The 25,229-nt window shown below is 42.7% G+C and overlaps 1 protein-coding gene across 4 annotated transcripts in view; it reads right to left on the reverse strand.

Annotated features, from left to right (window-relative positions):
• The window catches only part of FYN (FYN proto-oncogene, Src family tyrosine kinase), a 138,053-nt gene extending 113,337 nt beyond the window's left edge, over positions 1-24,716 (reverse strand). For all 4 annotated transcript variants that reach the window (XM_068184272.1, XM_068184273.1, XM_068184271.1 and 1 more), the window contains exon 1: positions 24,610-24,716. The gene's annotated coding sequence lies outside the window, so the exon portion shown is untranslated. The remainder of the gene's footprint in view (positions 1-24,609) is intronic.
• Positions 24,717-25,229: the final 513 nt, after the last annotated feature.

Consider the following 25,229-nt stretch of genomic DNA (forward strand, 5'->3'; position numbering starts at 1 on the left):
AATGAGAAACCAACTCAGTGCAGTTACTGATAATGCAAGTTAATTAAAAGCATTTTTGAACATTTGTCCTATTTCCTCACTGTGATTTCCAGGTTTGCTAAAGAGTTTCCTATTGTGCTGCACATCATGCTCCAGGGAACAGCAGTAGCTGCCCTTTATGCAATGCCTTTATTCGATACTTTGAATTTTACAGTTTATCTTCAGATAAAGGCATAGAGAGGCGGATTAAAGGAAAGTATGTTTTACTGCCATCACGCTGCTTTCCTACTGGAGAAGGACAGATGGGAGTTTGTACAGCTAAGTCCACCCCTGGTTGTCTCCCATTCCCTGACACTACTCACTGCTCCTTACCCTCTGCTGCAGAACACAGCCTTCCAAAAAAACTCCACCACAATGCAAAAACCCCTAATGCCTCCATGTGTTAACCCAAGAAAGGACTATGGAGAACAAGCAACATTGAAGCAATTGAGAACAAACATGAGAGCCCTACACCAGTATATCCCCCACTCCAATACAGCTACAGCTAGGGAGAACTATTTTGATATTTTGGCATATGTACATATGGACCAGCAGGCAGAGAGGTTGCCATGTTTTCCTATCCCAAGTAATATGTAAAATGCCACAGCACCTGGCCCACAGCTCTGGTTCATGGAAGATTAACTTGCTCTTCACCTTAATAGCTTTGGGTAACTGTCCCTCTCACAAAGGGAGACTTTCACAAAAGCTCCACCATCACTGTGGTAAGAAGATTTCCTTGGAAGCCAAAGCCTCCTCTCCACTTCAGACAGATGTGAGAGACGATTCTGCCTTCTGCAGTGGGGTTTGATTTTTCAAAAATAGCTCATCCATTGGTTTATTAAACTGAGCTTGTGAAACACTAAGTGTGCCTCCTATTAGTTTAATCAGATTTCCTGCCCCTATAAGCCACAAGCCCAGAAAATCCAGCTTCTCTCCCATTCCCTAGAGAGCTGCTGTCTTGTGGATGGCAGGAGAAAGGAGACTGTCTCCTGCTCTGCATGCAGAGATTCCCATCCCTCTCCAGTAGAAAGCACTTCACCTGCCTGTCATCCTCTTCAATAACTTGTCTTGGAAAACTACAACAGCTTGAGCAAGTCTCATCTGACTTGGGGGTCTGAACTTCGATATTTGTTCACTGTCCAAATCTCTTCCCTCACACTTCAACAAAGCACCTTTCTCTTTCTTCTTACTTCTTAAATTTTACTCTCCCAGGCAGACACCAGAAAAATCCCTTGTACAGCAACTTTTCCTCTCAATACCACATTCAATTTGCATTTTCCAAATAAAAATTCTTGAGTTGAGACTTTTACTGCCAACTCTCCTAGCTCTCTTAATCAAGCATATTTGTCAATGAACTTGCAGTTACAATAAGGGTGCTTGATAAAGCAAAGATATGTGTAGCAATAAACTGCCAAACACTTTCACAAATTAAACAAGACATTAAGCTGCCTCTTGCTTCCCTCTCCCCAGTTCAATCCTTCTCCAAGGCCTCGTATCCTCCTTCTGTCTGCAGCCACCTCCATGCCTGCTGTTCTGCCCTCAGCTTGACTCAGCATTTCTGTATTTCAGCATCTTTCCCTCTGTCTCACCAGCCTTATGCTTAGAGTGAGACAACGCAGAAACTATTATGCCACTCCTCAGTAATAACCCAAATTAAACAAAAAAAGTCCCAGCCTGCCACATTCTAAGCAAAAGCACTTTCTGAAATACCAAAATGCATATGCCTACATTTAATAATAACACAACCAAGCAGCTTTCTGGTCAATGAGTATGAAGCACTTCAAGTTTTTTTTTAAAAAAACCTCCATTTGACTTCTTGGATTCAACCCACTCATTAATTATACAGGACTGGGGGTTTTCGCTCATTCACGGCTATGTCATTTGCTTTAGCTTTACTGTTTCTGCCTTCTGTAGATGTACTCCTGTCCTGGCTGTATTTTCTACAGCCACTACCTCCACCCCTGAACCTTTCCTCAACCTTTATTAAAAAATCCCCAAAACCAAAAGACCAACAAAAACTCCAACCAAATTGTCTTTCTCACCTCACCCATGTTCTGACAGATGCCCGCTCAAACTCCCAGGATTGTTTGTGATCTGCTGCCTGCCCGCTCTGCTCAGAGCCCTCCCAAGCATCTCTGTCCCCAGCAGCTCCCTGGAACACACGCTGGAGCATCAAGAAAGAAAAAAAAAAAAAAACCAACAAATTAAAAAGCCAGCCCCACCTGGACCCTGCTGCTGTTTCTCCTTTACCTTGGAATAGAAGCACTCCACTAGAGTTGTTTCTTTCAGAAAGAGGGCTGGCTGCAGCTGTGCTCTGGCAGACAGCATTGGTCCACCTCAAATAGAAAAATAGGCTTTATTTCCATATAAATAAACAGCCTCCACTGAGGAGGAAAGGAAGCAGCACAGAAAAGGAAATATTGCAAATATTGCAAACACACAATTTCTAGTAAGATTTTGTCAGTGGATCTTCATTTCTTTGCTCCTTGCAAAGGCAATAATACCAATCCACTTAAACCTCATTTTGTTTGCAAGAAACAGCACCTTCTTTCTCATTACTGATTTCCTGACTTCAGCAGGTTCACAGGAGGGTTCAGGAGGGTTCACAATCCTTTTATTGTCCACTTTATTAACAAGCATGAAAGTTTTCGTTTACTACTTGAGCTTTCCATGAGCTCTAAAGATCAGGAGAGATACCACTGAAATGCAATTTGATTGCAAGTAAGCACCAAAAGAATAAAGTGGAACCAGAACTTGCAAGTACTGGTTACTTGCAAGGACTTGTGACTGGCACAAAGATCTCTCACTTTGTAGATAGATACTATTTTTTCTTCAAAGACTAAACAGCACAACCAATGTCTCTCCTGAATGTTCCACTGACACTACTTTTTTTCTGAACACAAAATAAGTCAATGTAGTTTTCACTCTGTTTCATTCCCTGACCTCTTCAACTAGCCTAGGCTGCAGCTCTGTCTGGGAGTGGAAACAGTACATTGGATTTGCAGACCACTGGATTGGTGGGGGAGAGGGCAAGGAAAAACGTTTAAAGATAAATTAAAATCCCTTTAAAAATATTGCTGATTCTTAAAAGTGTTTAAAAATCATATAGATATGGTGTTTCCTTCTCATAGGCTTCAGGGGAGTTTTGCAAGCAAGATTTTCACTGTACCAACACACAAGAAGACTGAAGTCTGGGTTTCATCCCACTCCACAGATGGAATGAAAGAGGTCTAAATGAATAGATGGTAAAAAATTTAAGTTATCAAAGAAGTGAAACCCTCAATACCATGGACATGCCAACTTTCCACAGTGTTTTTGTGACACAGATGCTCTGGTCACACAGCAGTAAAATATGTACTACTGTAAACTTGCTTAAAAGCACATTTCCTGGACTCTGAGGCAAATGCACTAGAGCTGTATTTCAGAATATTTTTTCATTGAATATTTTTTCCTTCATATGCTGTTTTAACACAAGTGCCTCCAAAATGAATCACAACATGATTACTCTTCCACAAAGACATACTACTGGCATGTAGTAAAATTTATCAGCACAAAACACTAACGATCTTAAATAAAACCAAACAGAAAGAAATAAAAGACAGAGGACCATACAGTCAATTTGGGAAATGCCTCCTAAAGCTGGAGAGAGAGAGGCTCCCTGCAGTGCTAACATCTGCACAAGACAGAAAATTTATTTCCCCCTCTCCCCAGAAAGAAATAGAGATGGAGGGAGAAGAGGAAATGGCAGACAGCAGATAATCGCTATTTTACACCAACAGACAAAATGACAGTGGAAAAGACTTCTGCCCTCTGGGGTTCACAGGAAACCAGTCACAGGATATGTGTTCCTTTCAGTTCAGTAAGTGTACACTCGGGCAACTTGTGTCATTAAACACAAATAGATTTTTCCTAAAGTTACAACCACAAGCAGCATCACATTTTGCAAAATCCCTTACTATTAGTATGTTGAAGAATATTAATATAGTCTTAAATAAATATTCATATATTTAAGTCCAAAGCAATGATACAACACCTGTTTTATATATATATATATATATATATGTAACTTATTATTTGCTCCATTAAGCCCAAGACAAAACTGACCTGGGGTTTGTTGTGTTTTTTTTTTTTTTTTATGTTGGTGTGTTTAAAGAAACAAAACTGAAATTGCAAATCCAAGTTCCATCAAAAGGCTTTCAGGTAACCTTTTCTCAGGGCACAGTATAAATGTTTACCCACTTCTCTCCAAATGTCATCAACATTGTGTTGGGGACATGCAGTACAGGCACTGAACCACGTTTTACTCATACAATAATGTTAACGGGCAGAGGATGTGATTGCATTTTTATTATTTCTTTAGACTCTTTTAAGTGTTTTATCAAGTGTCCAAATACTGCTGACCATGGGCTTTTCAGGATTTTCTTTTTTATTATAATTCATAAGTAGCTTATACAAGCCTACCAGGGATCATATTATTCAAATGCTGGTTTGTGGCTTTAAAAATATCTTTACTTCAAATAAAAGTCAATTGCCAAAAAAGTTCTCCTCACCCCTGACCTCTTCTAACAATCCTCTACCTTCTTCTTCTAAAAATCAAGGTAGCAGTAACAAAACAAAGCAAACAACAACAAAACCCCCAAAAAATGAAAGAAAAAAAGCAGAAAACACCAACAACTTTCAGTATCTCTGACAGTTTGTCAAACCTGTCATGTTCAAGGTAAAAGCCATTGTAACGCTGAAAACTAGAAATTTTTGAAAAACACAAAAGAACATAACCTTTTGGTTCTATTCTGGTTTTTTTTCTGATTGATATGTCAGCTGTTTAATAACTGTTTTAATGCCTTCTACTTCCACTCTGTCAGTAAAAACAAAAAATTTCAGTTCACATTTAACAAAGGGCTCATTTACAAACACCTCATTTAGCAAGCAAAATTTCCACGTAGTTTCATCCTTTAATGTCTTCTGTTCATCGTATCATCTCATTCACCAGCACAAGTGCATTTCACAACATCCTACCACCCCACTGCCACAGTAGAGAGATTTATATATATCCTTGAAGTCTTTTGCTGAGAGTCAGAAAAGGACAGCTTGATGAGTTTGTCCTTTGACATGCAAGAAGCCCAAACAGCTTTCAGAAATTTTTTACCTCTTATTTTTAAACAGACGATGAACTATGTTATAAAGTTAAGAGAAATTATCCTGAGAGTATCAACTGTCAAATGAGACGAGGAAAGTGAGATCATAGGACTGAGCTCTTTGTAGAAATCACGAAAAGAGGTGCTTGCTGATGGTTAATTAAGATAGTGCTGATAAGTGCCAAAAGTCAAGTTCTCAATTTCCCCTACACCTTTCAAGTATAATGAGGTTTAAAATAAAACAGAGTAACAGTGCTGACAGACACGGGATCTCTTGTTTATGTTCTGACTCTGCTTTGTATTACCTGTAAAGGACAGTAAGATTTCATACATATGCATTAAAGAGCCGCTTCCCATTCTTTGACCGAAGAGCTCTTAGCATGGTACAGACTGAACTCCAAAATATTACTGTTAAAAAACACACAAACAAACAAAAAACCCCAACCAAAACCAAAAAGAAAGAAAACCACTCTGGTCACCCCAAACTAGAGCCAGGTAATTAGAAAAACAGAAGTCCCATTTGTAAGCTCTTTCCAGGTTGCCAGGCTTCCTTGTAGAATAAAGCGTGCTGTCTCTAACCCACTGGGGTGCTTGGAAAGCCAGCCTTTGGCTCAGGCCATTCCCCACACACACGTGTACAACCCCTCGCACCCACAGGAAGGGAGAGATGAGGAGCCTGGAACGCCTACTCTCCCAACAGCACCAAATTTCCATTCTGCATTGTGTCTCTCTGGTTTCTCACTCGCACAAAGGCTGGTTTGTCATCTTTGCCACAAGCACTGCAGGCAACAGCAAATTAGTGTGGTTCACATGTGCTGACTTGCAACACCAGTTCATAGCGAGACCTCTCTGGTTATTGAGTGTGCTGCTTCATACCCGAACAACAGACATACCCGCTTCAGCTTTCGCTCTCCCCCATCTCACTGCAGATTCGTGGCAAAAGACCAATTACGCATGTTGGTGTGACAAAATATCAAGGCTATGTATGAAGTTATGCACCCAAACCCCAGATTTCCCAGAGCTGTTACTGGTTGCGTTGCTCACATTTGCCTGCCCTCCCGCAGCTTGCCCAAGACTTCACTGTGATGAAGCTCTTAATTACATGGTCACATGGAAAGCTTCCCATAACAGCAGAGTCTCCCATTCAGTGCTTAAAATGGCTGGTGCTTATTCAATGTGGACGTTTAATACTTTTTTCCCCTTTTGACATTCACTGTCATTTTACAGAATGATCTTCTCAGCTTGCTCCAGAAACACAACCAGCTCACTTATGGGTCCCTGCACTGCTCAGCACATGAGTTCTCCCTCACAAAGCATGCATTTTTAATAGCATCCTAAGACACCAGGAGTATTATTGGTACTTGATGACAAAGGCAAGATAAACTCCAAAGTTCTTTATTTAGGTGCCCAGTTTGAGAGAACCAAGGCCTGATTATTCAGTACATCCACAGCAATGAGTCCACTGACTTCCTTTGCAGTTGCACTAACTTGACACTTCTCCAGTCATCCCAGAGTTTATTAGATTGCTACGCAGCAAAGTAAGTCACTTCTCTTAACAAAGTGTGCCTAAGTGGAGCCTCTTTCCCAGATGCCTAGCAGGTTTTTGCCTTTTCCTTCCTCCAAACTTCCCTACCACTTTCATGTGGCACCTCCCAGCTCCTGCAACAGGTGAACTTGTGACTCAGCAGGAGACAATCTCTCCTGCTACTGCCTTGGTCTGCTCCACGGGGCACTAATGGAAACACGGATCTTCTCAGCTGAAAAACCCAGGATCACATCAAGCAACTAAAACCCAAACTGTAACACACAAACACTGATACTACAAGCACTTAAGCATCCTTGATCAGGAAAAAAAATCAAGGAAACATTCTTTGAAATAAGACTATTTTAAGATTGTTAAAAGCAAATGTTTCCCATCCCCTGAGTTCTCATCACATGAGTGCGTGTGATCAATCAATAGGCTGATGCACAGTCTCTCCTTTTTAAGCTCAGGGAGAAATGGGAAACTTCATGCTGTTTTTACTGCTGGGTTAACCACAATCAAGAGGGAGGACAAGAGGTCCACACCATTTATAAACAGATTTCATGGGTCGTTGCTACCTGCAGAAGGAAGAGCCCAAGCCCTCAGATCTTCAGTTAATTACTTCCAGATTAGACAAAACAGACTCTGTAATCCACGACTTCTTGCTCAACTTGCTTTAAAGTCTTTGCTGGAAAACAGATTCAGAGAGGCTTAGAGAAATTGGTCAGGATAATTAAAAAGTAGAGAGAATGGGTAAGGAACACATGAGCAGCCTTGAAAGATGAAGAAGGCTTTTACAAAGTGACAGGTCATTTTACTTGCACAAGAAACGCAGGCAGGAACAGACAAGCTTCCAGGACCTGTTCCCATTTGGTCTGCTGTTTCTCTAAGCACACTGAAGGTAACAGAGATGCTTTGTGCAAATACTGATGACAGTTAGATATTAAAAACTTTCCAATAACCAAAGGGTGGAGAGAGCAGTTGGAGATGCTCTTCCCTTGAACTCTCTGGAAACCAGCAGTGACCTGCGCTCACTGCATCCTAACTTGTGCCATTAGGACTGGAATGATTTAAGCCCCCTGCATACCCTAAATTTCTACCATGCACAGTTTTGTGTCACTCTCAGAAGCTGTTCTCAGAAAAGCAAGATTAACAAAACCTCAGCTGGCATCTGCCCGCCCTTATTTCAACATGCCTGTGTGCTTTGTGGTTTAAGACACAGCCTGAGTCAGTGCTGATGTAAATACATACGTGTTGTGTCAGTTCTGGATACAGACACTGCAAAAAGCCATGAGAGATATTTGGCAGAGATTATGGGTGGGCACTCCTCTCACTTAGCACCTATTACTGAGCATTGCTGATGTACACGCTCTAAGAGCAGCTGGAAGGCTCTGGGCAATTATTTGCAACTGAGCCGGCAACTCAAGGCTATTCTTCTGTACTTAAGAAAACCAATTTCCCTTAGAGAAGCAGAAGGTTATTAGTATAGAAGTACTGGCAATACCTTAGGAGCCACACATCTCCAAACACTTCAGTCTCCTCTATGAGGACCATAGAAAGTCCCTTTCAAAAGGCAATGGAGCTATTGCAACTGCAAATTTCTAACTCTCTGAAGTAGGTGGGAAATGATCTGTTCTGGACATCTATTAGCAGACTCCTCAAATATATCACACAGAGAAGATCATAAAAACAAATTACTATGTGCATTATACTTTTCTTCTAGACACGTCTGCATAGCAATTTTGGGGAAGATCACTGGAGAAAAAAAAGAAGGCATTCTACTAGATGTAAGTAGCCTGTTAAATCTTCTGGAGGTTCAGGGTGTCATGGTAAGAATCCACACTAAGTGTCTGCAGCTCAGCCAGCCTACTATTGTAGGATGCCTTTGCACTAACCTGCCAGCCCAGGTACTCTGCTGACAGCAGTGTGGACAGAGGGACAGACACCTACATGCCCCTTTACCCTTTTCACCAAGAGTAAGGCGAACACCCCAGCCCAAGCAAGCTGCCTAGGTGTGAGCAGCCTGCAGGAGGGTAAACCCAACATAGACTGTGTAATCCAGAGTAACTAATAAGTATCCAACTCAGCAGCATCCAGCAGAAGGGAAAGCCCCAGACCAATAACACATAAAAAGCCAAACCAAACCCAAACCAAGCAAAAAACACCCCAAAATCCTGTCCAACCTTGAATAAATCTATTAGAGCTCACACATGTGCAGATAAATCCTTTCCACTGTATCAGTTTAATAAAAGATCAGTTTAAGCCAAGGTGGCAAAATTTGTTCAGTTCTACTCAATGAGAACTAATGCAGGATGCTTACTCACAAAAAGAGTAAGAAATGGTTAACAAAACTGACAAACCATTCAATGTTTAACAGGAAGTCTCAAGGAACACCAGGTTTCTCAGTACCCAATACTGCAGCAATATATTTCTTCCTCTCCCCTCCCTCCTTCTTCTTTCTTTTTCTCTAGAGGATGAATTTATCTCAATTTCAGTAAAAGCAGAAGACATAAAGAAAAAAAGCAGCATGTTGGTTGGTACCTTTGTTGCTGTTGAAAATGCAGAACAAATACAAAACGTCAGAGCATGATACTCCTAGAGGAAAGGGCTGGCCCTAGCCAAAACTTCTAGACTAAAGCACAGACACAGAAACCTCAGCCTGCAAACAGAATGAAAAGTTTTGTCTGCTCCCCCTTCTGCTCAATTCATCCCCAAAATTTTCTTATACTAAGTAGTTTCCATAACTGTCACTGAAATCAAACCTGAAAGACCTTAAAGAGACCAAGCAGACAGTTCCTGAACTTCTGGAGAATGAAAGGGATACAAATGAAACATCTTTTTTAGGAGATTAAAAATCACTACTCCTAGGAAGAAGAGACTGAAAATTATACATTCCGGGTGAATTCACCCATTCACCCATGTGAATTCACATTCACCCATGTGAATTTAAATGCAGTAAGGCATTATTTCTGGTTACACACCAGTCAACCATTTTTCCAACAAACAAGGAAGAACATTACTGAGGAAGAACATTACTGAGACGCAGATGCAGCCAAGTAATGCCACTAAAATGCCATGACTGGCTGGTAGAGCAAGTCTGGGAGATTGCTGGGTATGCCTAGAAGGCAAACTGGTTATCAGGCTTTCAAACCCTCTATTGACCATTGTGAGTTCAAGTGGCTTGGGTTGCTTTTGCTCTATAAAAGCCTGATAAATAAATCTACTGATAAAGATTCTGTATTGAAAAAATGAAAAAAAAATTGTTACTTCAGGTGTCGAGCAGCTACAGTTTGAACTTCCTAGAAATAAGGGTCACTGGATTTAAATATCAAGTTGTAATCACTGGGCCAACAAAGCTCTGTTTCTTACTAACACATCATCCTTTTCTCCCCTTTACTTCCTAGTTAGTTGTGTCATTGAGCCTTCCCTTTCGCTCCATGTCTCCTGCCACCCTAAAAAGGTGAGAGAAGAGCTATGGCTAATCAAGTAGAACACACATGCTGACTTGGTTTGGCAGCATCCAGGTGTTTGACATCCACAAGCACCGAGTTTGAGAGTCCCTTCAGGAGGGTTAAAAGCAGTGTCTCCTCTACACACCTGCATCTTCTGAAAAAACATTGGTCATGAATATCATTCGCAGTCATCTTCAAATTTACTCTGAGACTTCAAAAGACTCCAAGTTTGAGGGACAAGTGAACAAACTGCTTAAGGCTTATGCCTACAAGAAACAAAATTTACAAAAATCCATGTTTTTAACATTTATTTATTTTCTATATTAAAAACCTCACTGCATTCCTTAATACTTTTAAATTTTGCAATAGATGGACAGCTGTACTGTGTGGCCCCTCACACTACAGGGACAGGAGACTGAAGGTACAATTTCAGAAAGCCATAAAAGGGGCATGAATCTTCAAATATTCATTAAGTAAACCCAAAGAATTTCTTGTACTTCATATTATGCTTAGTTTGCTTGATAAATATTTCTGTTAAAGAATGCAAATTTGTATACAGGCAAAAAAAAAAAAAAAAAAAAAAAAAAGAACTGATATTAAAAACTGAAGCAAAGGAACCCAAACCACAGGTACCAACAAGGAACTTAAAATTTATTTGAGGAATTCTGGCAACTAATCACAAATGAGCTATCATAGGAATACCAAAATTAGGTTAGCAGTTTCTTGCAAACATCAGGTAAAGAAAAAAATGCCCCAAACCACAACAAAACTACTGCCAAGAAGGCTGTAGTTTATGCTGCTTTTCTTCTGGGTTCAGCCATTGGTAATTAATATAAATCATCATCCAGGTCTCTCTCCCTTTGAGTCAAAAAGGGGTAAGATATCTCCAACATGTTCTCCCACTCCCCCAAAAACCAAAACCCAAAAGAAAAAGTGTTCAAAACCAGTTAGCTATATATACAGGCAATGGCAGGTGCTACACCTCTAGGCCAAGCATGTGGCATGCACTCAGATTTAAGCACATCAGCAAAGGTAGTCTGCAAAATTATGATTCAGAGATAAAGTTACTTGAGATCTTCCCAATCCTTTTGTGTTAATACAGTGTATGCTTTACTTTGCCTCTTTAGCATATGTGGTAATTGCTCTTTTAAGTTCCTAAAAAGTAATTCTTGACAAAAGGACATTGGAAATTCCTACACCAAAGAACACGAGGGATTAAGAAGCCACCTTAAAACAGCAGTCAATGTGTGATGTGCTCTGGGTGAAACCCCAAGGCATCACTTTTCAAGCGGAAAGCCACCACACACTTGTCAGAGAATAAAGTCACAAGAAGAGGAGGAAAAAAAACCCTGACTACCATCTATAACATGAAAGGACCATTTCTGACATTTTTGGTTTATACACATATTGCACACAGGCCACCAGTGTGCTTCAACAGCCAAGGTCAGTTATCCTGGAGGGCATCTGTATCTCCAGGAAGGTTTGAAATTTGGCTGGGGTGGAAGGGATGAAGGCACGGGGAGTCACTGGGCTTGTCTGTTTGGACAGCACTAATAATGCTTTAACTATTGCAAAACGGGGAAAAGAAAATAGTGTTAAATGCTTCATACTGAGCAATGCTGCAGCTCTTGCCACTCCTTTTATAGAGGACTTCCCTTGTTTAATTTTTTTAAGAGATTAAAAACAATATACAAAGAAGTCAGTGTATTCCTTAGAAACATCTGCCAACATTAACATAAGAAAATTAAGAATATTTTTAGGATCAGCCTCTACTACACCCATTTATGCATCAGCAATTTCAGAACAGCATAGATCAGCCACAAATCAACTCTAACAACTAGTCTTCCAGACAGAGCAAACAAAGTATATATATATATTAAAAATACCTGAGTCACACTGGTGGAGCCGACCTCCAACACAATTTGAATGTGTTAGATTTAATTAGAAGGTGTTGACAAGTACACACACATTTATTCCATAAGAAAAAGATAGTCACCTTTGAGATCTTGAGCAGCAGCAGCCACCACACTACCTAGGACCTCAGTGGCCAAATGAACGTGTAATATGTCTAGCTTTAAAATCCCACCCCTTCTTCCTCTCCTCCAAAACCACACAAACATCTAAGTATTTGAGATTGGTAACACTGGCTTCCAGTCTTGCCACCATCCAAGTTTTACTCAGGGCCAGGATGCAGAACACTAAAGGTGCTGGCACTGTCTGGAGTAGGTACTGATCTCCTGCACTCAGTGCTGCTTGTTGCTTCATGTCCCAAAGTTTCTACCAATACACATCACATGCTTCAGAAAAGGAGTTGTTGTGACTTCTGTATCTTGTTGACAATAACCCAAGTTTAATCTTGCATAGCCCATTTAAACAAATATTAAATGTGAGTTGAAACACATCCCCTTCATCTTCCCATTGGAAGTATTTTACTCAAGCTGCAACCAAACACCAGAAAGCCTGCAAGCTCTTCACATGACTTAAAACTGGAACAAAAATTCTGAATGCTTTTAACTCTCACTCTCTCACCCACAAGAACTTAAATATTGGACCAAGTGACCCTAGTTTCTGATTAAATAAAAGCAAATAAATAAAAGCATGCACCCTTGTGAGCTGGTGAAACTCACCTGAGCAGCCATGGCAAGAGCTGTTCACCAGCACCACCAATAGTACCTGGGAAGGTCAGTGTGCATGCCCAGTAATTACTGTGAATGGGCAAAACTCCCCATTTGTCCACACAAACCAGTGATCAGATTAGTAGTAAGCCTCCACTTTGAAATATCTCTTGCACAAAATCCTTCTGCTCTGTAACAATGCCTCAGTAACCTGAATGAGCTGTGCAACCCAAGGGCTGCTTCCAAACTAGGAGGGGGCCTCTTGCTCACTCTGAGCTGCAAACAACTCAACCTACAGTGGTAACCATACTGAGTGAAAAAAATACAACTAATTTTTTGGGGCTGGGCAAAAAAGTAATCCGTCTTTTTATTTTTTAATCACCGTGAATTTAAGCAGTTCTGCAACATTATGGTCAGAGCACTGTGAACACCCATTAGCTCAGGGATAAACAGCTCATTTGTGTTGGGAGATGAGAGGATTTGCAGGCAAGGCAAGGAAGGTGAGCAGTGGAGACCAAGGTAAGCAAACATGAAGACAGGATTGCTGTAAGCAGGGTTATGGGAACAGAACAGATGAAAGGGGGACCACTTAAAGAACTTCTGTCAGTCATAGCCAGTGCCACGGAGCTAGAACAAACACCCAAAGAAAAATCAGAGGAGGAAAACAGTGGTAGCAACAGCCAGAGTTGGAAGGGAGACTTTGAACAACTTCTCTGGTGGAAATAAATATTAAAGGTTAAATTAAAAAAGAAAAAAAGAAAATAAAAAAGAGCAGCCTGACATTTCCCCTCCCTTGGTGACCTTCCCCTGCTCAAACCTCTCTACTACTTCCTTTTACACCAATGGACTGTTAAGGCTTCCTTTTTCTTTGATGGAATAGATACCCAGGAGGTCCTCCAGGCACAGCAAGAGCTCAGCCCAGCCATCTCCCTGACCACCAGTCAGTCAGGCAGCACACAGCATGCACTCAACACCTCAGACACTTTGCCACAGCTACCTGTGAGCCAGAATTTCCTAAACTAAACATTAATATATTACACATTAAAGCAGGTACATGCAGGTATAAAATCTATACCTTCAGCTGATCTCCCACACTGGACCTCTGAGCTAGGTGATGTGAGCCACACTCTCTTAGAAGCAGCAACAACTGCAGGATAAGTCCCACGTGCACAGGTTTGCTGATGGTTGGGGGTTTATCTTGTACTCCAGTTGTTTTGTGTTTTTTTCAGACATATATTAATTTCAGTACTTAAACCACTAATCATGAAATTTTCATTTTGTGTGTGTTTGGAAAAAAATAATCAAATAGTGTAGGAATATTAGACCTTAAAAAACACAAACTACAGCAAATCACATGCAGTACATCAGACACCTTTAACAGCCCACTCACAATGACAGAGCTTCAGAAATCTAGTGGAGAAGAAAACACCTTCTGGGTATAAAATTTTAAGCAAAAGTTTTTGTCCCACAGCTCCCATGAGGCTTACCTGCATGGCACAACTCTTATTTCAATCCTCATATTTGCTACCAAACATTAACTTTAAAGCAGGTAACTTAGCTAATAGACAAAGTATTGCCAGGAAAACAAACAGAATACACACAATGCATCCCTTTGTATATGCGGTTTACTATGCATTTTCTTCACTGTTTTAACCAAAATGGGATACAATCTTGCTGCTTCAGGTTATATTGCAGTATGAAGTGTGAAGGACTGGTGCAAAAAATTCACTAGAGGGAAATTGAAAACCTTTACAGTTTTCTGTACACAAACACTGGATTGGTCACCTCATTAAGTGTAACTTAAGCAGAGGACCATCACTGCTCCAGCTCTTTTTGAGGTAACAGAGCTTACAAATACTCCCCTTTAAGGGAAAGTTTCCACCAGCTCCAGCTTGAGGGAAATGAAGATAACTGGCAGCAACTGAAGATCTGGCACCAAATAAGCAATTTAATTAGCCGACAGGTGGAGCAAAGTAATTATTCCTCTCTCTGCAGCATTTGTGAGACCACATCTGGAGTACTCGGTCTGCTTTGGGAGTCCTGGGAAAAGAAAGACTGACGTACTGGAGTGAGTCCAGTGGATGTCCACAAAGCTGCTGCAGCACTTGACATATGAAGGCGAGACAGAGTTGGGCTTGTTCAGTCTGTCCTGGGAGATACTCAAAACCTGCCTGGATGAGGCTCCAGCTTTGAAGTTATCTCAATTCTGTTCAGAGAGATTATTTCCTTCATACCTACAGCTTACCTCAGAGAAGTTAGAAGAACTATTAAAAAGTAGTTTAATGAAAAAGTTAATAAAAAAGTACTTCTAGGAGGAAATGTTATCTCTAGAGAGATCAGTTACAGAAAATAAATTTTTACAATATGATTGGGTAAAAAACCCATAGGTGATCATTCCTTTAAACAACATTAGGTGTTTCTCCCCATTGTCCTCCACCCCCTTCTTAAATTATGATGTGGAAGAGTTCAAAGCTACACACTTGTCACAATTTGAAAATGTTCAGCAAGTTCCCATACCAACAATCATGAAGTAAATCTACATGATGTGGTTTGACTGCCATTTTCAAGATATTTTCTCAGAAATTATACCTCACAGTGGCAACTGCTGATTATGGAAGAAAATCTTATCGCAGTTTGGGGTACCTACATTATCGGCAAGCAGATTTCATTCCCTTTGCAGAGTTGCTTACACCTGCATTTTCTTAATACTTCTGTGATATTTCACTTTTGGAAGACAGTGTCAACAACAGTCCAGTGGCATTAAGAAATCCACAGATATATATTAAAACTTCAACATTAAACTTGAACCAGAAGCTCTCTGCACTAGCTTACTTTGGTAAGACCTCACTCATCAAGAATTATTCTCCAGTTCTTAGGGTGATAAAATTTGAATGCATCCTTCTTTAAAGAAGGTGGATTGAAAATAAACATTGCATACTATCACAGCACCATTGCATACTACCATAGCACTGTGTCACCTTAAAGTTTGTGGGTAGCTGTTCTAGATGAAGCTCCTATGGAACATAATAACTTGTCTTTTGTGGGGCAGATAATGTAAAAAAAGAAAATAATCACAATAATAGTATAAAATACTAAGTTTAGTAACAACTGTTTAAAAAACCTAGTTTGAGTAGTCTGATGCTATGAAAATGAACATTCATCTAGTTAGCCCTCTCTTTCTGGTCATTGCTTTCTTGTCTCTTCTTTTTTGTGTCAAGAAGTGAAGCACAGCCTCTACAACACCACACAGATACACTCACAGCAACCACGAACATGTCACGGTGGTCCTGGAAGCAGTGCAGGCACATGAGCACAGTGCTCCTCTGGGCTGCTGGGGCTCTCCTGAACCTCACATGTGAGCTCCTCTGCCCACCTTGGCATAGAGCTGTGCAGGCACTTGGGTATCTCGGGTCCCAGACTTGCCCTACCCAAGGAAATAAAACCAAAGCAATGCTGTCCACATGCAGGCCCACACTGTTCTCAGCACAGTCCTGCTGTGCCACACTAGCTCTAAAGGATCACAGATAGCTTCTGCCAGACACAAACTGACATGACAAAAGCAAAATAAGGCTGACTCGTTTAACACCTACATCTATACACTCAGCTTCATAAAGCAGAACTGCATACTAACTCTACTGCATGGGGAGGAAAAAAAATCCCCCAACCCCAAACAATGTAACCTCATGATTTTGAATTAAGATTTGCTGCAAATTTCAGCAAGAGCAGAGACAAGGTTACCTCACCCTTAAAGAAGCCACTGAATCACACGGATGGTGAGTGGTTAAAAAAAAAAAAAATATCAATAAATGCAAGAATTTTTTTAAACTTTTTACAGGACCAGCAGCAAATTGCAGTGAATGTCGAGTCATCAAGCAGTGCAAAGTGATGCTCTCCCCACCCTGCCTGCCATGACTGAGGAGGAGGAAAAGGGACACAGTCTTCCCTGCACACTTTTATCTGCAGCCCTATTTGTTCCTTTTTGGCAGCCCCACTTGAACATTAGGACAAGGAGTTCTGCAGTTTTTAGACACACCAGTAATGCTGCCCTAAGCAAGAAAGACAGTCAATGCTTGTCTTCTACCTCCCCCAGTGCACAAAAGGTCACTTCCGACCTTCAAATGTAGGGGATGTTTCTTCCACAAGGTCACAACATTTAGCAGCTCTCTTCTCAGTCAAATTTTTGGGCTCACTACTTTTCCTGCAAAAGAGAAACTCCTAGAGAGGCGTTCAAAAGAAATTGAAGCCAATGCTATGTGTGGGTTTTTGTGAGAGCATACAGCCTGCTACACTGAGAGTTAAATCTGGCTCTTCAGCTTGTCAGCTCCTGCACACTGATCTTATCCAGTTGTAGGCTGATGGGCTTACGAAGTTTTTCAACAGTGAATACAGCTAATACAATGGGTTTCATTAAACACTTTTTTCTCCTTTTAAAGGTGGTTTGCCTCGGCCTTTCTGAATAAAATAGAAGAGATATTAAAAAATAAAAATAAAAATCCAATAGCTATTTCTCCTCACAGGTCCAAAGTATGAGATCTTATGAATATAAAAATCACTGACCACTCAAAGATACCTGGATAATTTAATATTTGGAAAGAAAGGCCTGCATATTTAGCTAAAGACTGTAAATTAAAATTATTAATAACCTCAGATACTGTGATATTCAAAAGATTAGTTTAAAATAGTTTTATTCCTTCTTGAAGGGAAAGACACCAGCAAAACATTTTCTATTAATTTGGAAATGGGACTGAGAGTGTTTCTTGATGAAATCACCAATTTAAATGCTGCACAGAGTGATAACATCCAAAAATTTCATAATCTGTTTGCTATCTCACAGATTAACCCCAGAAGGAAATTTAGGAGTTTTCAGTTACTTCCCAGAGAGAAAGACAGGCAACAGAACTGGCATTTTTGCTGGTGTTTAGACAAAAATGTTGCTGGATATGGACATGTAATTCAAAATTTATTAGCATACAGTGACAGCACGCAAGAGGACCTAAAAGGACACAGGAAGTCCTAAAAGCATGCAAGAGTTCATTAATTTCACCATAATAAAAGCCCTCCACCATTAACCTCATCACCAAGAACAAACACTGAGCATTTACATATAGTTTAAGACAAGAAACAGCCACTACCTACTCAGACAACAGAGGTTTTCATACCGAGTCTCAGAGATTCTCTTTTTTCTTGGAAAAAAATATATCATAGCTGCCTAGTGAGGAGGTGCCCATAAAGAAAAAACAGTTCCAAGAATAAACAAATATCCTTTCTTTTAAGAGTGTGAGAGTTTGTTTTGCTTACACCTGCTCTCCCCCTCGGTCCCTGGGGTGAAAGCAGCTGGCTGGAGGACACAGTCATCACCATCTTCCAAACAGGGCTATGGGCTGGTCTTCTCTGCTAAGCCCTAAGAAATTACCAGGTATGGGATGAAGCTATGTGCGCAGCACTTTCATCACCCACTGTGGTGGCTTCTGGCTTGGAGAACTTCTGAACTAACCAACAACAATTCTTCTCAATCATTCTGCACAAGAGCATCAACTTCAACTATAAACCCCAGAGCAACTCTGTGGTTTAAAGGTCAGGTACAAAGGGGGAAAAAAAACAGAATACATGTTAAAAAAATTTAAAAAAAAAAAAACAAAAAACCAACACAATTATCTGTACATTGTTATCAACAGCCAAGATAGGAAATACATGATATTCCTAAGTCATGCCAGGAAAACTTTCAGAGCTGTCTTTTTTAAGTGGTACAGCTGTAAGTCAAAGATCAACATTACGCAAAGTGCTCTTTCACACACAGGTTGTTCAAAAACAAGGGAGGTTGAAAGGTCTTTATTAACAATAAAAAGCCTTCAAATGAATGTTAAAGTTTATTTGTTAAAAACCAGCAAAACAAAAAGACCCAACCCCACCCCCTCCCCATCCCCAACAAGTAAAATATTAGAAATTGTTAAGAAAAAGGATGCTAGGAATCACCACACAGGTCATTAGGGAACTCTCATGGAATGGTAAATATTTTCTTTAAACAAGCACAAACCTGAATAAGCATTTAATATTAATCTTCATTTTCACAGCCTGTTTAACTTCTCTGTATAGAGAATATAGCAAATTTAGACCTGCCATGATTGAGATTATCTGGCAAAAATATTTTCAATTTGGACTACACCAAAGAGGATCGAGAACTATTTTGGTCAAATCTGTTAACAGAGGAAAACTGGAGCCAAGAGGAAAAGGACAATTTTAAACAGAGTAGATATTTCATGCAAGCCAAGCCAATCATTTGAGGTTTCCTCCTTACTCCTCCCAAAATCACTAAAACAAGAGTTATTTTCATGTTAAAGTGGTGCCAAACACTTCTTTTCTTTTAAAGCAAATGTCCTCAATCATACACGCACAAGGGCAGCTTCCTCTGCCTGCTTCAGCCAGCTCTTCCCTTGGTCTGTTCAATGCCCCTCCACCCTGCTACTCCTCCCCTTCTTCATACATTGTCCTGACTATTACCATCACTTTCAGCTTCAAATTCACCACTGCAAGCAACACCACTTTGGTGAATAAAACAGTATTTTCCAAGCATTTTCTGGAAGCTTCAGAACTGATGGTACATTTTTTCTGAAATATAAAGTCTCAATTTCAGGTTATAATCGTCCTTACACAGCCAAAGCTTTAGATGCTGATCTGTCTTTTAGAGCTCCTAAGCCACTGCAAGGGTGTTTGGAGAATGTGTAGAGATCTTCCAGAGGCCACGCCAAGAGCTGTGAAGCAAAGTGAGCTATGTGAGGTAGAGTCTTTTTGTTCAGGGCTCTTGGCAATAGTGCCTTTGTTTTGGGGAGAGCAGACTAGGTGCTCTCACAGCACAGGATTCGATACTATTAAAAGTACCTCTGGCTCCTCTGAGGAGCTCTGACTGGGATCCTTTGTACTTTAAAGCACTGAACACATCACTCACAGCCACTTCTCAACATCCCTCCTTTCTGGTTGTAGCCACAGGGAACCTAAAGCAGGATGGAACAAAGAATTTCCCTAGGCCAGAAAAGGCCTCCAGTCATTGTTGCTTCCTAAAAAATCCACCAAAATAGAGTAAAACAAATAAGCACAGAAGGGTCACCTTCCCCATTCTCATCAAAACATTCTCACATTGCAGCTGCCTTGTAGAGTTCATCACATTAAACCACATCTCAATATGGTGAAGGAAGGGGCAACATTCAGAGGTGCAAGACGTCCCTGAATCAGGAGAAGCTGGGCATGAAAATGTGGGGTAACCTCTCCCCATAGCACCTTGTCACAACCAGCATCGTCCATTCAAACTGGGATGTGTTTGATACAAAAAAGGAGCTGCATTTTAGGAAGGGAAAGTTTAAAATTAATGTGCTGTCCTCTTCCCTCTTGAAAAAAAAATTTAACCTAGACCATCTAATTCAAATCAATTCATACTGCCAGGCTATCTGGCAGTATTTGAACATTCGTTCAAATTCATGGTATACAAGGAATAGAGCTGGTCAGGAAAAATCTGGCAGTCATTTTCTGCAAGATTATTTAGTTCTATTGACACCTTAAAGCTCTGCAAAACTGCTGCTGATTTTATAGTCCAGTAAAAAGTCAAGGTGTCAAAGGTTTTATTTTGCTCCAAACAGGTGGCAGTATTTTGAGTTGAAATCCTTGCTTTCACAGCAAGTCACCATTTAAAACAGTCAGAAGCAAGATGAGGCATCATGTTTTGACTGACTTGAAATAATATGATTTTTCACCTCCCCCAGTAAAAGCAGTGATACGGTTCAATTTTGTTTCCATTCCAAGTGAACTAAAGTTCCAAAAACGCTCTACAAAATGTGACTGTTTTTCTGCAGCCAGGGGTAAGGACAGCATCAGGGTACTTCTCGTTGGCTGCAACTCCCGTAAGGTCAGGCCTGTTTCCAGTTTCAGGGCTCAAGGACACCTGCCACAGACAGGTTTAACTTGACCACTGCCAAACCGGGAGGCAGATTACCTGCCCGAAACCAGAGCCCTGCCTGAGCTAGCAGCTGAGACTGCCCTAGAGCACAGCGCTAACGGGGCTCTCGCGCTCGCTCCCTAAGGAGCGCGACACACGCCTCGGATGCGCCGAAACTGCCTCAACCTTGCATGGTTCATCTGCACCTGTCATTTCTCTGTCTGCAAGTCAGGCACTAAGGGCGAAACCCATGATAGGATGCAAATGCTAGAAATCCCAATTCTTCTACACCTGCATGTTTATCGCCTACTGAAATGCAAAGCTGGTTGGGGTTTTTTGTTTGTTTGTTTGGGTTTTTTGCATTTTTTTTTAATATACATTATTACTGCCTCACTAAAAGAAAGTTAGGGGTTTTAACCTCTAATAGCTAACCTTAAGCCACCGTGATACCAAGTGAGACACCCAGCAGGCAGGCAGATGCAGCCCTGAAGTTTCACCTCCTTCTGAGGCACTTTGCTTTGGGTGGCCCTGGCAGCGTTTCCCGGCCGCTGGGAAGGCAGCTCTGAGGTGCACAGTGCCTTCAGCACGGCACAGCAAGCAGCCACATCCCCGGCTCAGGAGAGCCACATCTACGGGGATCACAGCTCAGGGTGCTCCTCACTGAGGCACGCAAACCCTTTTGTGGGTTTCGCCTCAAGTAAATGGCTGACTTGCACAATACAGATCCGTAGGCCTTTTGTCACCAAAGGAATCCTTAATTGCTGGATTTCAATGAGACTGCTCAGTGAACTAGATTTGTCGGTTCAAGCCCTGTTTTTGGAGTAATGGGTCAAAGCGACTTGTGAAGACACTTCTGTGGGAGCTGCAGGGGTGGGAGAGGGCCAGGAGTTACTGGTTTTCTCCCTCTGAAAGGAAGGTCACTTTGACAATACACACTGCCAGCAGCAGCCTTGCCCATAAAGCAAATTACAAAGCACTGTCCATGACACAAGCAAACACCATTATTATACATTCAAAGTAGTGCCCAAACTGAATTAAGCAGAACTTTACAGAACAAGTTTGAATCAAATATTAATGTGCACCCCAGAGAGAAGGACGAAGGCAAAATACATGGCTCCAACTCTTTTTCTCCCTGAAGTAAAAGCACAGTAATGCAGCAAGACAGAAAAGTGAAGGTGCTGGTTTAATAAAAGTAATTGGGAATAAGATGGCAAATGGCTCTATACTTTCCTTAACACAATTAAACATACGATATTGTAGATGTACCATATTACAGTGTGAAATCATCACAAATGTGCTGGCCAGTTTTCGCTCACCTTAGCCACAATTTTATTACACTGTAAATCAGTGCCTATGATACCATGTCCAGATTAGTATATTCAGTTAAGCCACAGGGCCAGGGGTCACAGAGGCCCTCACCATATCAGACTCCACTCATGATTTCAGATGACACCATTTAGCTATTTCAGATAAAGGTATTGTGGAATCTATTGTGGTCTGTCAAAAATAACTAGCTCCTCAGCAATGTTTTTCTTACTCATATGAATTAGAAATTTATCACTGGGTCCTAACTTTTAATGACACTTGTTAAAATGATCAATAACCAACTCCTTTATACAACCTTATTCATTTCTGGCTTACATTGACTGCCATGCCCATATGCCAAAGTCATTTGTCCCACACTGAAGACATGTATTTACTCAACACCAAAATAATTTCCAGAGAAAGCTATTCAGAGTTTTATACTTAACTGGTATTTTATGCCACTATGTCTTCCACCAGCAGGCAACATAGGATTTCTGAAACAACATGCCTGAAGCATAAACCACAAAACACCACAGCCAGTGGCCTACCATCAGACACTGTCATATTGAAAAATATTTATTTTGCCAAAGACAAGCCATGCAGATGAGGCAGTAATTTGTTGGAGGTGGAGAGGAAGCATGCTTACAGGCTACCGTCTAAGAAGCATCTGAACATTTCAACAAGTCTGCAGCCTACTATCAACAAAATACAAATTTCTAAAGCATTAATTAGGCTGTCTTTCCGTCTTTCTCTTTTTCATCAAAATTATAGCTTTTGGGGGTAAAAAGGGCTCAATAAGGTACCCAATGTCTTTTTCACAAGAGACACCATTCTTAAAATTGTTCTTATATTATGAAATTACACTGACCTACTGACATCCATCAAGCGCTACCAGTTTTCTGAGCACACACATCAAGGTGCTGAAAACTCCTGAAACACTGGGGCAAAGGTAACAACCTTTCCACTTTAGTGATACTAAATAAATGTGCAACTGTAAAAATGAACCATAGCACTTCCAGTTTCCTACTGGGTCAAGCAGTGGCTACAATTCATGTAACTGAGATGCTGGAGATGTTGCTTTCCCTCCCTTCCCACTCTGGTATTTTTCTTCTGCACTCCTTTGCTCACTTAACAGAACTTTGTTTGAAGTGTGTTTTTACTCCTTCACTGCATGACCAACCCACACAGTCAGAAGACAGGCTTACAAAAACCACAGATCTCCAGCAGGGAGCTCAACGGTGGGTGTAATATTGGACACAGCTCTCCATTCATCACGCACATTCTCTGCATTTCAAGTTGACAGTGTCCCTTTAGCTTACTGTTCCTCCTCATGGGAGACCAGATGAGTCAAACCTAATGAAAACACTTCCTCCACTAGCATATAAACAAACAGATCCTCACCTGCAACTGTTCTCAGCTTCCAGAATGCTAGTTTAAAAGACATCAAGACAAAAAGAAAAAAAATAGAAAAAAAAAGAAAAGAAAAAAAAAAGGGGTGTGGGAAGGAGAGTCTAAAAAGTGTTACAGCTGCAAGGATGGTGGAAGGAAGGATGTGGGAGTTAAGGAGGTTGTATACAAGGAGGAAAATGACAAGGTCTCAAAGGCGTTCCCAGTCTTGTGCGTGCATTTCAAAAGCCCGGTCCGCCCTGGTCACTCGTTTTTTAGCATTTTAAAAATCAGAGCATATCAGAGTGATGGATGAGCAACTGCAGAGGGTTGCTTTCCACTCAGCCCAAACCTTCACCACCAGCACCTACTCAGCCCTGCCCTCCCCATCACTGCTGAACGGACCAAGGTATCATGGGCTTGTTTCCACAAAGTGACCCCCCTCCCTGGCCAGCCCTCTCCCAGAGCTCACGCACACGCAGAATCCACCCAGAGCAGAAATCAGGCGAGATCCCGAGGAAGCAGAGGCCAAACTGAGCATTATTAAGGAGGTCGGGCGACACGTACACTGTGGCTCTGCAGACGCAGCAAAACGCTGGCACTCATGGTGTGGCGTTTGGTATCTCTCCCTAATCTCAAATGTAGCTGAAAAGGAACTGGCACCAGATCAGCGGCCTCGTCTGGGAAGGAACAGAGAGGCTCTAGGGGAGATACAAGAAACAAGCCTCTTTTCACATCCTACCACCCTTGGGCATTTTGTGCGTCCCTTCTTTCTTCCCTGAAAGAGGCCTTTGTCACAGACGCGCAAATCCTATACGATTTATTTCAGAGGGAGAGAAGGTCTTTTTATTTATTTCCCCCCCTCCCCTTTTTCGCAGTTCGGCGACAACAAATACGTCCCTGTGCTGCGCCCCCTCCCCTCTCCCCGGCCGGTGTCCGCGGGGGCGTGGGACACCGACACGAGCGACCCCCGGGCACGCAGGGGCCGCGCACGGGCGGTCACGGGCGCTGCCCCCGGCCCTGCCCGCGCCGCGGCCGCGGCTCCCGGCGGGGGAGGCGGGCGCGGGGTCCGCGTGTGCGTGCGTGGGGGAGACCCGCAGCAGCGCGGCCGCCTCCCCTCGCCGGGAGCCCCCGCAGCCCGTCAGCGCTCGGGCGCACAAAGGAAACAGACCCGCCACAGCATCCATCCATCCATGCAGGCAGGCATCCCCCCGCCCCCGCTCCTCCGGGCGGGCTCCGGCCCCTCCGTTACCTGAGGCGGCTCGGCTCGGCTCGGCTCAGTTCAGCGCAGCGCGGGGCCGGGGCGGCGCCGCCGCACTCGCATCCTCCTCGCTCCGCTCCTCCGCCGGCTGCCCCCGCCCGCCCGCCCGCCCGCAGCGAGGGGCGCCGCTCCGGGCGCCGCTACCTCTCCCCGGGGCAGACGCGCTGCGCCGAGCCGCGGCCGGGCGCGGAGGCGGCGACTCCGTGCGGCGGCACAGCCGCAGCCTTGGTAGGGATGAGCTCGCACGGGCTGTCCGCGCTGCTGCTGCCGCCGCCGGCTCGCCTCCGCTCAGCTCAGCTCAGCTCAGCTCAGCTCCGCTCCGCTCCGCTCCGCTCCGCCCGGGCGAGCGCGGCTCGGGCGCTCCCTCCCACCGGGGCTCCTGACAGATGGCGCAACCGCAGCGCCGCCGCCGCCCGGCCCCGCTCGCCCGCCCGGAGCCGGCTGCCCCCCCGTCCGCCTCGCCCCTCCGCGGGGGCGGCCCCTGACTGACAGCGGCGGCGGCCAATGGCGAGGCGCGGCCCGCAGCAGCCGCCGCTCTGATTGGCGGGTAGCGGGGGAGGCGGGGCGCGCGGCCGCGGGCGGGCAGCGCCCATCGACGCCCCCGGGCAGCG

The sequence above is a fragment of the Anomalospiza imberbis genome, chromosome 3 (assembly GCF_031753505.1).
Source record: "Anomalospiza imberbis isolate Cuckoo-Finch-1a 21T00152 chromosome 3, ASM3175350v1, whole genome shotgun sequence".
Taxonomy (NCBI): domain Eukaryota; kingdom Metazoa; phylum Chordata; class Aves; order Passeriformes; family Viduidae; genus Anomalospiza; species Anomalospiza imberbis.